Source organism: Polypterus senegalus, chromosome 6 (genome assembly GCF_016835505.1).
Source record: "Polypterus senegalus isolate Bchr_013 chromosome 6, ASM1683550v1, whole genome shotgun sequence".
Taxonomy (NCBI): Eukaryota; Metazoa; Chordata; class Cladistia; order Polypteriformes; family Polypteridae; genus Polypterus; species Polypterus senegalus.
Window position 1 is genome coordinate 81,665,039 of NC_053159.1, and position 12,635 is coordinate 81,677,673.

Sequence of the window (12,635 nt, forward strand, 5' to 3'; positions counted from 1 at the left end):
AGGTAAGTAATTTAATAATAACAAGTCATCTTCTATAATTTACATTTGCAGGTTAGATAATAAAAATGCATCAAATGCCTTCAGATGAAAATATAAAGCCATTATCAAGCATGTGCATTGGGGGACCTCCTCACAATACCGGGGGCATTGCTGCTAAAGCTGTCATATCCTTCTTTCCCCACAGCCACTCAGTGAAGGTATTTATCCCCGTTCCTTCTAGTCCCACCACCACCACAGAACCCTGGGCGTCTTAGAAGGAGGCGTCACTTTTGGCCAGAGCAATGTGCAAGGCAGAACTTTGCTGAGAACGACAAAAACTCCTCTTTTTCTTTGTTTTGATTTGCTATTCAAGGGACGTGTGCCAACAATCCTTATTACAGTTCTTTTCGTTTGTTTTCTTGTCTTCGGACAAATAAAAGGGACGACCCGGTTGGTGTCCCAAAATTTCTTGCCGCAGTCTTCAGCTGTCATTCCCACACCCAGCCACACCAAATCAAAATTATAAACTTTTCATTCCAAATCCTTTTGTTCTGCCTTATTAGATTGGATAATTTAACATAGGCCTTCTTAAAAGAGTAGGAGACTATCCTGGCAGTACTGAAAAAAGGTTTATTGTAGGTCACACTCATACACATTCCCACATTTTAATTCTCCTAATGTCCCCAGATTTGGGATGTGAAAGGACAACCAGAATCTATAGGAAGAAACTAGAAAATGATTGAGCTGAGCAGATCCTTTGATATTAAATGCAACAGTGCTATCTTTTTACTTAAAGCTAGTAAAACATCTCTTACACTCTATTATATTGTTCACTATGGAAGGCATTAGTCTGACACCTCAACATCTGCTTCAAGGACAAGAACTTTAAAAATTACATGGATGAGTAGAAGACGTGCAGCATTTAAAACATTCAGGTAAACTATAATCCTATAGTGCATAATCATCTTACAAGGTATATGTAAAGGATAGTTTTGATTTATATTTTTGTAAAGTAACAAAGATAACAGAAGGACATAAAATAAAAATAAAACTTCAATGACCACCTGAGCCCAAAGAACTTTCAGAAAGTAACATGAATTACGAAATTAATCCAGCAATTACACAATAAACAGTCACACCAAAAGGACAGGAGAATACATTTCAAATGTAAAATAAATGGTACAATGTAACACGGATCAGTTTTAGATTGCAAGTAATGGGAAAGCATGACTAAAGGGATGAATTAGCTAAGAGATATCTCCGTGTCACTGTCTTTAATCATCTTTACTACACAACAATTTAACACATGATCCTCTGTTGTTTTATTAAAGAGAATACATCACATATACTGGATTAATATACAATCAGTTAAAGATAAACTTATGTAAGCTGTATAGCAGTAAAATATTTTAAAGAAAAAATCCATCAAACTAAACAGAAAACATACAACCACCTCCTCCCATGCACATTTAAAACCTATGAAACAAAAAAGGCCAACAACAAAGACCTGTCAAGCTATTTTATGCCAACATTAATAAATTCTTGTCAAATTTTACAAATTCTTGAACCTGTCCTCAGAGTTCATTTTTTTCAATTCAAGACAATATGTGACTTTTTCTCAGTGAATTATGGGAAGTTGTTTCCACTTCAGCAAAATGAGTCTACATGCAAGGAATCAGATATTACAATAAAGCTTCATTTAGAGAAAGCTATCCTATCTGATGTTACTTGAAATATTACTATTAAGGGGTTGGATAGTGATTTTATATCAGAGATAATCTGTGTCGTTTTTTAGCCCTCAATGTTTCTTTTCCTTTTTACTGTTATTTGTGTTAGTTTTGAATTCTTAAATTATTATTTTTTTTATTATTAGATGATTTTTGCTGCGGTGGGCTGGCGCCCTGCCAGAGGCTTGTTTCCTGCATTGCCCCCTGTGTTGGCTGGGATTGGCTCCAGCAGACCCCCGTGACCGTGTAGTTAGGATATAGCGGATTGGATAGTGGATGGATGGATGGATGGATGATTTTTGTTAACATAGTTATATTTATTTTATAATTACGCAAGATAATTTTATTTGCCTGTATTTCTTCTTTTACGTGGATGGATCCCCCAAGAGGTGGGGCCACCATTACATCACTGCTGAGGGACCACCCTCAGCCTTTATACTAGGGGGAGTCAAGCTAAAGTTAGAAAATGGAATTTATTATAAAACTAGCCGACACCCGTAGCATACAACGGTGTAAGAATAGGAACAGAAAACGGTGAGAAAGGAATTCAGAAATCAAGAAGAAAGAAATACTTCTTGAAAGACGCAGTTTGTGAATAGGTGTTTTGCTGGAGACGACAGATAATGAGTCGAAAGATCTAACCCTAGAAAAAGCCACGTACAACTGACCGTGGCTGAAGACTGGTTGTTGTAGATTAACGCAAATCTTTGCAAACGTAATGCAAGATGGGATGTTGGGGTCGTGTTTGAAGTAAATGACAATGGTAGCATGGAGAATCTCGGAAAGAGCTTGAATTTAAGCTTCACCACCATAAACTCTAGATGTTGCCATGTATTGATAGTATTCATGACTTGTTGTGATAATTCGACTTGCGTTGGAAAGAACAACAGGAAGAACGTCTCCAAATCTGTCCCAATGTAATGCAATGAAATCTACTGCCCTATGTCGTAGTGAGAGTGCATTGCCTTCGTCAACCGTTTGTGTCAAGAAATAACCCACTGATAGGAACAGGCAGTTGCCGGATCCCGGAATAGAGATGACGTTTTACAAAAAACCCGCCAACATAGAAGATACGGTCGTTCATTTTATAACAAAGGCTTAGGAAACAACCGTTGCAGTATAATGAAAATAGCAAGGAGCGAAACCAATGCCAATGGTCGAGAAAGTACATCCCTGTAGCAGGCTACGGAAAAGACTCCCAGGTGCACACATGGCCGAAGTGAAAGGTCACGCGGTCAGGCTAGATACAGGGCGGTGGCGTGACACCAATAGGGTCATGAGAGAGGAGCGGGGAACACGGTAGTCCGAAGGAGGAATAGGAATCGAGAAAAAGGTGTGGAGTTGTATGGGAGGCCACAGGCAGCGTGGGGAAGGGTTTGTAAGAGGAGGAATAGGAATCGAGAAATGCTGTGTGAGCTGCATGTGGGGGGGTATGGGCAGGTTTTGAAGAGGATTTAGAACAAACCAATAGAAATCGAGAAATGCCGTGTGGGCTGTGTGTGGGGGGGACCGGTTTTGAAGAGAAGGCATGACGAACCAGAAGAGAAATATATATAAGAGATGGAACAAACCTTAACAAACCTGATAATGTCATTTCTCAATGTAGTCTCCACTCTTCTCAATGCACTTGTGCCACCTTCATGGATTCCAGCAAATAAAAGGTTTTGTCTTGTACTAGCAAACCACTTGTGCACCCGAGTTATTGTTGAACACTACATGCCGAGGGGTACTACAGTCACTAGTGCAAGTTACTGTGACTTGCTGGAGACCAATGTGAAGCCTGCTATTCGATCCGTGTGGTGGGGACTGCTACCTCAAGAAGTCCTTTTGCTGCAAGACAATGCCCACCCACACATTGTTAAGAACACCAAGGCTTGTCTGGAGAAACTAAAGTTTAAGGTATTGCCACATCTTCCTTATTCATCAGATTTGGCACAGTGTGATTTCCACCTTTTTGGACTGCTAAAAAAACATCTGGGTGGTTGATTCAAGAGAAATGATTACATGAAGAAAGCGGTGCACGAGTGGTTGCAAAGACATAACAAAACCATTTATTCTGCTGGAATCCAAGCACTTCCATGCAGGTGGCGCAAGTGCATTGAGAAGGGTGGAGACTACATTGAGAAATGAATGACATTATGAGTCGTGTTAAGGTTCATTCCATATTGTAATAAATCCCATTTTCTAACTTTAGCTTGACTCTTCCTCGTAATTAAAGCCTGGGAGTAGGTCTGTCAGAGGTTCTGGGATTTTGGTATTACAAAGATCCTCAATTGTAAGTAGCATTTGGAAGTTTCTTGTTAAATAGATTTTTAACTTAGTCTTTGGATTATATCTCAGGATTGAACATTGGTCTTGCTAGCCTTGGGCTGCCTTTTTAGGCAAACCATTTATGCCTATATTTTGCACTTTTTTCCCCCCATTCCTTGCAATTTTTTTTCTATTTTTTGTTATTTAATATATTATTTGAATTAAAAGAACATTGTTTTCTTTTGGTTCTTTAAGCGAGAAGGCTTTAAATCATCCTCACCCTTAAAGAATAATTTTTAATATTTAAAATATTTTTGAACTTTAAAAACCTGAGCTCCATTTTGGGGTAGCTTCTCCACCTAGTGACCCAGTGCTGCTACCTATCAGGCACTGTCATTCCAAGGTACAGATCAGGAATCTGTGGCACCTACTGGTTTACCTGCCCTCAAGAATTTTGTGGAACATTGTAAGTTTTTAGCCACATTTCATCCTACCCTCTGCGGGTACTGTACCCGGCGCAGTTTACCAATCCAAGTTGTTCTCATCTAGTGAAGGCTTTGTGCAGGTTTTTTTCCTACCTTATGCCATCCTGATGGTGAACTTGACTCTGGCAACCTCTGGCTACATGGGCACCTCATAACAGTCACTTCTTTCACTTTACCAAAATCTCAGGCCATGCACCTTATGTGATCATGAAAATGCTTGTGGTCAGCCTTATGTTTTTCACGTCACTCCAGGTAAACACAAAAACTTTACCAAACACATAACGTATTGCAAAAAAGCACTGCAGTATTTCACAGATCAACAAAGACTAAAATTTGGGAGATCATATGCTCCAATACTTTTCACATTTAACATGGCCCTCTGTAACAATGACTTCAAAGATTTTACTAAAAATGTATCTGCCTGGCAAAGGACATGTGGCAATCATCCATCCTCCATAACTTTAACTTTACTGAACAAATATGTGTTTGGTGGAACACTCTCAGAAGATATGAATCTGAATCATGATAACACTGAAGGTAATTCAATTTGAACTGCACTACGACAGAAGACGAGTGATGGACTAATTGATTCTTATTACAAAAAACACTGGACTCTTGATGAACTCAGAGATGCCATATTATTCAGATAAATTATTTCTACTGGTTTCATCAGTAAAGCTGACATCTAGCCTAACTAGACAACTTGGCTTCTTCCTTCTATGGAAAAATTAGCTTAGGTCTCTGTAGTGCACATGTCTTGGGAAAAAGATGAATGCAGATATAAATTGTTATAATCCAACAATTGTTCAATGCTAGTTATTTTCTGGTTGTTTGACTATAAAACATGTTGTGCTTGCTTCTTTCAGTACTGCGCTAATAATAACTTGAATTGAAACTGCTTTGATTTAGTATTCCCCTTGATGCCAAGGCAGTCTTAAGCTTGTCATACACCCATTGACATATAGCAGGTATTAAAAGGAACAAGCCCTAATAAGTAAAGGGAGATTATGCAGAAGCAACATCAGACAGTATGCCACTGTCCATTGCAAGGATTATATCAATTACATTATATTATTCTTGGTTGCAGGACAAATTTAAAGGTCATGGGAACTCAGATCCCATCATGCTAGAAAGTAACTCTCGCTGGAGTGGAGGTCTCTTTCAGAGCTAAGACTTTCAAATCTCAGCTTCATTAAATTTTTTAGATATTAGGCAAACAGGGCCTGGTGAACTGTGTTGAGTTTAAAGATTTCATGTCATTCAAATTTTTTCTTATATTCTTTTGATATTAAAGTTACATAATTTATTCAGACCCACTTAGTCAAATGTAGGGTTTCTGCATATTGAAAGCCATAACATCAGTGTTGATCACAGAGTGGGAATCAACCTTGGACTAGGCCCAGCAAAACCATACAAAAACACTTGCACCCACTCATACTGGGCCACTTTTGTGCTACTAATTAATCTAATATTAATTATATCTAATATGTATATAGGAGAAAATCTGGTGTATTCAGAGATACACCCACCAAGATATAAAAAGGCGGCACAAATTCCACATAGAGGATAAGGGCTTCAGACCTAGTCTTCCAGAGCTGTGTTTCAGCCATGCTGTGTATTGTATAATAATATTAACTCATTTCAGTTATATAGTGTGTTTCCAATTTACTCGAAGGCACTTTACATAGACAGTGAGGAACCGCTTGAACCACCAACAATGTGCAGGACCCACCTGGATGATGCAATGGCAGCCATTCTTTTGCCAGTACACTCACCACACAACTATTAGGTGGTGAAGGAATGAGAGAGACAGTTAGCTAATACAGGACAGAGAATAATTAAAAGGCCAGAATGACTAGGCTGTGTTAGGCAATTTAGTAAGGACATTGGGAAACACCCTATTTTTTTCAAAAGCTGCCCAGGGATCTTTTATAGCCACAGATTGTCAGGACTTCCACTTTACATCTCATCCGAAGAGCAATACTGTTTTTACAGCACTAAACTGGGGGATTGGATGTACTGTACACACAAACCACAGGTTAAGCACCCCCGATGGCCTCACCAACACCTCTTCCAGCAACAACCAATGTACATGTACTAGCTGGACTCAAGCATGCTTAATTTCAGGGGGATTGCCTGTTCTGAAGTGCTGGAGGTATGGCTGGGAATATACCTGAGATATCAACAACAAAGATTTCTCCTTGCTGCACTAGGTTTCACTTTTCTTGACCATGTAAACAATATATGTGTGTATGCTTTGGTTCAATCATTCTTATATTAAATTATGTATTCTCACTTCCTACTTAGTCCATACAGGAGGATAAAAATGTCCAGTCATGTCTAACTGGCTGATTTCTGTGTACCTTCTGGGTTGTAGAAAATATATGCTGAAGCTCACTTGAAAATGTTAACTTTACATCTACCAGTTCTTTATTGTGCATTTCTGCCTCAAATCCTTTCCAGAGTTGGTGGGTAGGTACATTCACTCTCTATCTGTTGACAGCATGAGGTGTACATTGTTATCCTGTGTTCAACTTGGGATAAGCATTAAAAACTATTTTTAAACGCAGAGTAATTTTTAAACTACTGTAAATATTTTAAAGAAATCTTCACAGAATGGATACGCTACTTAAAAAAAAAAATTCCACCGTAGTAGTGATCACCCATGATTCATAGATTTGAGGCCAAGAAATTCTAAATATCTTTTAAGAAGAAAAGCATGGGAAATGCTAAACTGATTGTATTAAAAGCTATGATAAAACGTTTTGAGGCACAAGATATAATTTGATAGTATTTAGTAAGGCATAACATAGGTCTCAGAAAACCTTGCTTTGACCCCAAGAGATGCGTATTGTTGTTATTCTTAATAAGAAAATGAAAATGTTTTGGATGCTTTGTTAAGAAGCACTTTAAGATGTCAATGTTAAATGACGAAAAATTGTAGGTATGCTATATTATTTATATGTGCATAAAAAATAAATTAAGGGAAATATGCAAACTATGAAACAATGGTTTTAAAATTCAATATACAAATGGATATAATTTAGAAAAACATAACATATTAAGTGAAAGAATTCCATTTGACAGCAAGGAGGTTCAGTTTAGGAAGCAATGTTGTACATTTTATATAGCTGAATATTAGTTCAGTATTCTTGGACACTGACAATGCGGATTGTTCTTGAACAGAGGAAATATTCAAACGAGAACGCCATTGCTAAGATACTTGCATTTCATTACTAGAATACAACTCCCTAACCAAAATTAGCCTTTAATAAATTAAACAGCCTTCCTTCATACAGTATTCAGTTGACAGGGATTAAGGTCAGCTAAATTTCCTAGGAACATCCACAGAACATGCAGAAAGCATTCACTTTCTTACTACACTACATTTCACAATATATTACACTATGAGGCACTGCATCGTATTTTCAGGCTTATAAAGAACAAAATAATTTTTCCTCCCTTCCTCAGTACAACAGTATAAGAGACACTATAATAAACCCTTAAAATATACTGTAATGAATATTTACAGATGGTAAAATGATTCATGTAATACATTATTTTCTTGTAGAGTTAAGAAAAAGTAACAAGTTGGTTAAAAAATAATAAAAAAGAAACTGTTCGTAACTAGTTTTTAGGAGTGACAGCAGCCGTTTTCAAATACTCTTTAATAAACTTGCTTTATACTGGAATTGGACAAGAAGCGCTGAAAATGACCTAAAACACCCTACTGCTAATATTACCGACAAAAGACCTTCCCCTTCCGTGAATGATGACCCTTTTTATAATTTGCTCTTCAAAAAATTTTGATTGCTTGTATAATGGATGTGTGTTCTGTAGGACAAACTCATTTGTTTTTTTGTTTTATTTCAAAAATCAAACAAGAACAACTAAAACCAAGTTCCATGGACGCACAAAACACAGAAGCTTTCAAGGTATGATAAATATTTTTAAAATTAACACGTTAATTAACGTAGAACTAACCAGACTTACCTGAACTTGAATGAAAATCTTTAAACAGTTATACTCGGTTAAGAAATCCTAGTGCAACATCATCAGATCCGTTTCCTTCTTTTTGATTTTCACTTTGAAAGAGTTGCGTTTTCAGAATCGTCACATTACTCCATATCCAACAACAAAAGATACGATTTTAATTTATTACAAATTATTTTAGCAAGGGCTCAAGAGCAATAAAAACGTGAAAACTTAAAAAACGCAACAGTTAGCTACCTCGTATGACGTCTCAACACTGAACGTTTCACTGAATGCGGCGTCTCACTCTCTCGTGAAGCCTTGCTAAGTTCATTAAGCATCGCTACCTGACGTCATCTACTCCCGCCCCCATGCCCTTCAGCTGCTTGCGGATGCGAATGATGCCCCGAAGAGAACAGTTAGCGTACTGCTTTAAGTCAGTCGGGATAGTCTGATAATGCGTGAAATAAAAACATTTTGGTCATTTCTAAATTAATACTTTATATGTATTTAATAAGTCGGATTTTAAAATCTAGTAGTACCCACTATAAATTGGCCTGTCCACCTAACTGGACGTATTTCCCTCGCCTTTTGGAAGTTAAGAACTAAAGGTAAGCCCTCCACCCTCTTGTTTTTTGCTGTAATTGATTTTTAAATATATCTTGTAGTTTGTCTTATTTTTAAAAATTTACACCAATAAAATGAGCATACTATTTTTTAAAATAGAAGTTTGCAATCATGATGACAATTTTAATATACTCAAGAACCTGAGCTGCAATTTGGTCATAAAATAGATGTTATCATCCAACCCGCTATATTCTAACACAGGGTCACGGGGGTCTGCTGGAGCCAATCCCAGCCAACACAGGGCACAAGGCATGAACAAATCCTGGGCAGGGTACCAGCCCACCACAGGACACACACACACACACAGCTACACACCAAGCACACGCTAGGGTCAATTTAGGTAAAATAAATTTGTGGATGAATTTTTTAATGCAAGATTTAAATAAATAGTAGTCATGTTACACATGCATACATGTATACTGTATTGTTAGAGCTTCAAGAACACAATCCTTGTCATTTTTGGAAGAAGAACTGTACATTACCACAATGACACCACCATCCTGGATGAGAAGCTATGGATGAAAGTAATAGAACTGTAAAAAGCTAGAAGTCTAAATACCAAAACTGTACCATAATTAAATAACACAACTAACTCGGGAAACAGAAATTAGGGCAGAAGAAGCAGCTTATGAAAACAAACCGAAGATACTGTATTTTGACTGAAGAACAAACCACCCTAAAACAAAGCATGCTAACTTTAAGACTTAAGCAGGCTGTAATTAGTTAAAAAATGTTTTACTTAAAGTCATAATGCCCTAATAAAAAAAAAAATTAACTTATATTTAAAATTTTTTAATTGAGAAATCCAAGCATTAAGGTTCAACTTTCACATTCCGGAAGTAACCTAAACAGGCCAAGAGCAATAACCCTGTCATGCTCCGGGGGATGATGTGTTGAATGAGATTGCACTTCTTGGAAACATCACAGAGATCTTAACAACACACTGTGTCTGGATTCATAGTATGTCATCTGCCAGTACTGTAGGTCATGAACCATGAATGTCAAAATTACCAGGTCACAGGCAGGCTGCAGGTAAAATCCATCCAATTTTGCATTTATCACACAGTAATCCACCACTTAGATTCTATGAGAATACAACACTCTGAGGAAAACAAACTTTTTTAATCTTATCATTCAGAAGACTAAGGCAGCTTGTACATTTTCCAAGCTTTCCTCATACAACAAAAGAGTATGACTAATGGGGAGTGATGTGACGTGATAGTCATGGCTGGTGAGACACTGACTCCTTCAGTGTCAGATTTACAAATATATGAACCCAAAAGAGTAGCTTATTCACTATTCAATTGGCAGCATGCACATTGACTACTGGTTGTGTTTCATATCTCATTAGCATTCTTTACACACACACAGGTAAGGTTCATGTTTGGCTAAGAAAGAATGTTACATTTATAGCGGCGAGAGAGAGCGGAGAGAGCACATTTGCTCTGCACCCTCCATGTGTTCTAAATTTGCCATTGCAATTCCATAATTCATACTCATTTAATAAAAATGAAAGTATTGAGTGGTGTACAAAAAACAGATTTCAGTTTTGGCCTTAATTGAAATATTTAGTTGTTTTTAAAAGCTTTTAATTCTGATGCTTTAATCAATTTAAATACTGACTGTTCGAAAAAAGAATAGCAAGAAAATCAAAAGAATATTTCATTTAAGGTCAAAATTTTGTTTTTAAATATTGGATTGTTTTTTTCTTAGTCTGTTCACATTTTTTATACAATTGAAAACCGTTTATTGTCTTACTTTTATATGTAAATGAAGTTCATGCGCCTATCTTTCTCCACAAAATCCTCTGTCACTTTCTTGTAAAAGTTCTCCTTATTTTCTTTTAGTTTTAAACATCTTAATCTCCCATTTTGGCAGTTAGTCGGAACTAAAAATAAAAATAAACAGACCACTGCAGTGCACTTGACTTTCCAATATCGCTAACTTATCGGCGTCTAAGTAGAAGAACAGCAGCAACGAGCCCCTGTTTGGCTCACATCCCCCACTCCCCCTTTCGGTGCGGCATGGTACTCTCTGCCTCACCTTGTGCCTTTTCACTGCGGTTTTATGTCCGATCAGCAAGACTAAATGTGTCACACACATTCTTTAAAAATATTAGCCGGACTGTGGAAAGTCAGGGTGTATAATAAACGTGTCTGTAAACCTTATGTTGGCGACATACAGCGAGAGAGCAACGCACCAATTGCATGCATCAACCACGTGTGTGAGGGAGAGCGCAGTCCGAGGTGAGGTGAGGCTTGTCACGTTTCTCTCCTTTATTTCAACAGGAAATGTGCCAATACAGTGATTTAGACTATAAAAATGATCAAAATAATTGGAGTCATACAGAAAACAAGGCTCTTGTTTAAAAAGCGGATGCCAAAAGTGGACGCCACTTGTTGCAGATGCCAAAAGCCAACGCCACTTGTTTTTAAGATTAGGAACCCTTACACTATTTTAAGATTAGGCACCTACTCTAAATTTTTAAGATTAGGAACCCTGGTGTATCTGGCGTTACCCCCACGAACCTTAAGTTCAGGGTTTGTAGTAAGGGTAGGCCAGTCTAAAAAAAACAAGAAGAAGGAGATGGAGTCCGCTATTTGAACAGGACCCAAAAACAAATTTATTGCACAGACCAGTGGACATATGTTATCATTATTAGTTTTTTCACTTTCGTGATGACACCTGCCTCCATTGACCGCACGTCCCTGCTTATGGGGTGGCATGGTATTGCTGTAGCTTAGCACTGCTGTCCTACAGGTGCAGAATCCAGGGTCTGATTCACAAATCTGGTTATTTTCCCTGTAGACTTTAAATATTCTCCCCATGTCTGCTCGGGTTTTTCAAAGACATGTGTATTAGGTGTAAGAATGGCAGACTTGGAGCCACAAAAAGTGTTGGGGAACCAGCAGGCCTCCGTTTAAACCAATGAGCCATAGGGAAAATAGTGGCCAAAATAAACGGCACACGAGAGTTCTAAAACAGTGAAAATAAAGTAGTGCTTCTGAATGGGCCATCTCAGATGCTGGTAGTCATCAAACCGATGACGGTTCTATAGAGCTGATTACTGGCAAGTCCTAATGGTGTGGACTCAGAAGTGATGTCACTCATCTTCTGTTTGATGTTCCCCTCAACTGAGGATGGAAAGAGAGGTTGTGTCAACAAGGGTACCCCCTCTCGACCAGGGATGATATTACTTAGCTGTGTAGGGCTTTGAGGGTTCCTCCTACTCGCATGTGCTTGGCATTGAAAACTGACCCTCCAAATTTTTGCTATGCGAATGACATGGACTGACCCCAGTAAATGGCTGGTTACTGCCTGGCACTTGGTGCTACTAAGATGAGCAACAGCTCTCTGTGACTCTTATTTGGGTCAAAAAGATTAGAAAATGTGATTGTTCTTATTAGCTATTGAGAGGCATAACTATTATTCCTTATACAGCTTATGCCAAAGTTCAGTACACGATTACTTAATATATAATAAGCTATGACAAAAAAACTTTCTATAGTGTGAAGATTGGCAATACATTGGACACATTAGTAAATTCAAGACAGAGGAGTGTACTTAAATAGAATGCAAGAGAGACAATTGTTTT

The 12,635-nt window shown here is 37.8% G+C and overlaps 1 protein-coding gene across 2 annotated transcripts in view; it reads right to left on the minus strand.

Moving 5' to 3' along the window:
* The window catches only part of gpbar1 (G protein-coupled bile acid receptor 1), a 29,369-nt gene extending 20,624 nt beyond the window's left edge, over positions 1-8,745 (minus strand). The window contains exons 1-2 of one of the 2 annotated variants that reach the window (XM_039756421.1): positions 8,672-8,745; positions 8,435-8,562 (exon numbers count right to left, since the gene is read on the minus strand). The gene's annotated coding sequence lies outside the window, so the exon portion shown is untranslated. Of the gene's footprint in view, positions 1-8,434 lie in introns of both variants that reach the window. The other variant, XM_039756422.1, reaches the window with a different exon arrangement.
* Positions 8,746-12,635: the final 3,890 nt, after the last annotated feature.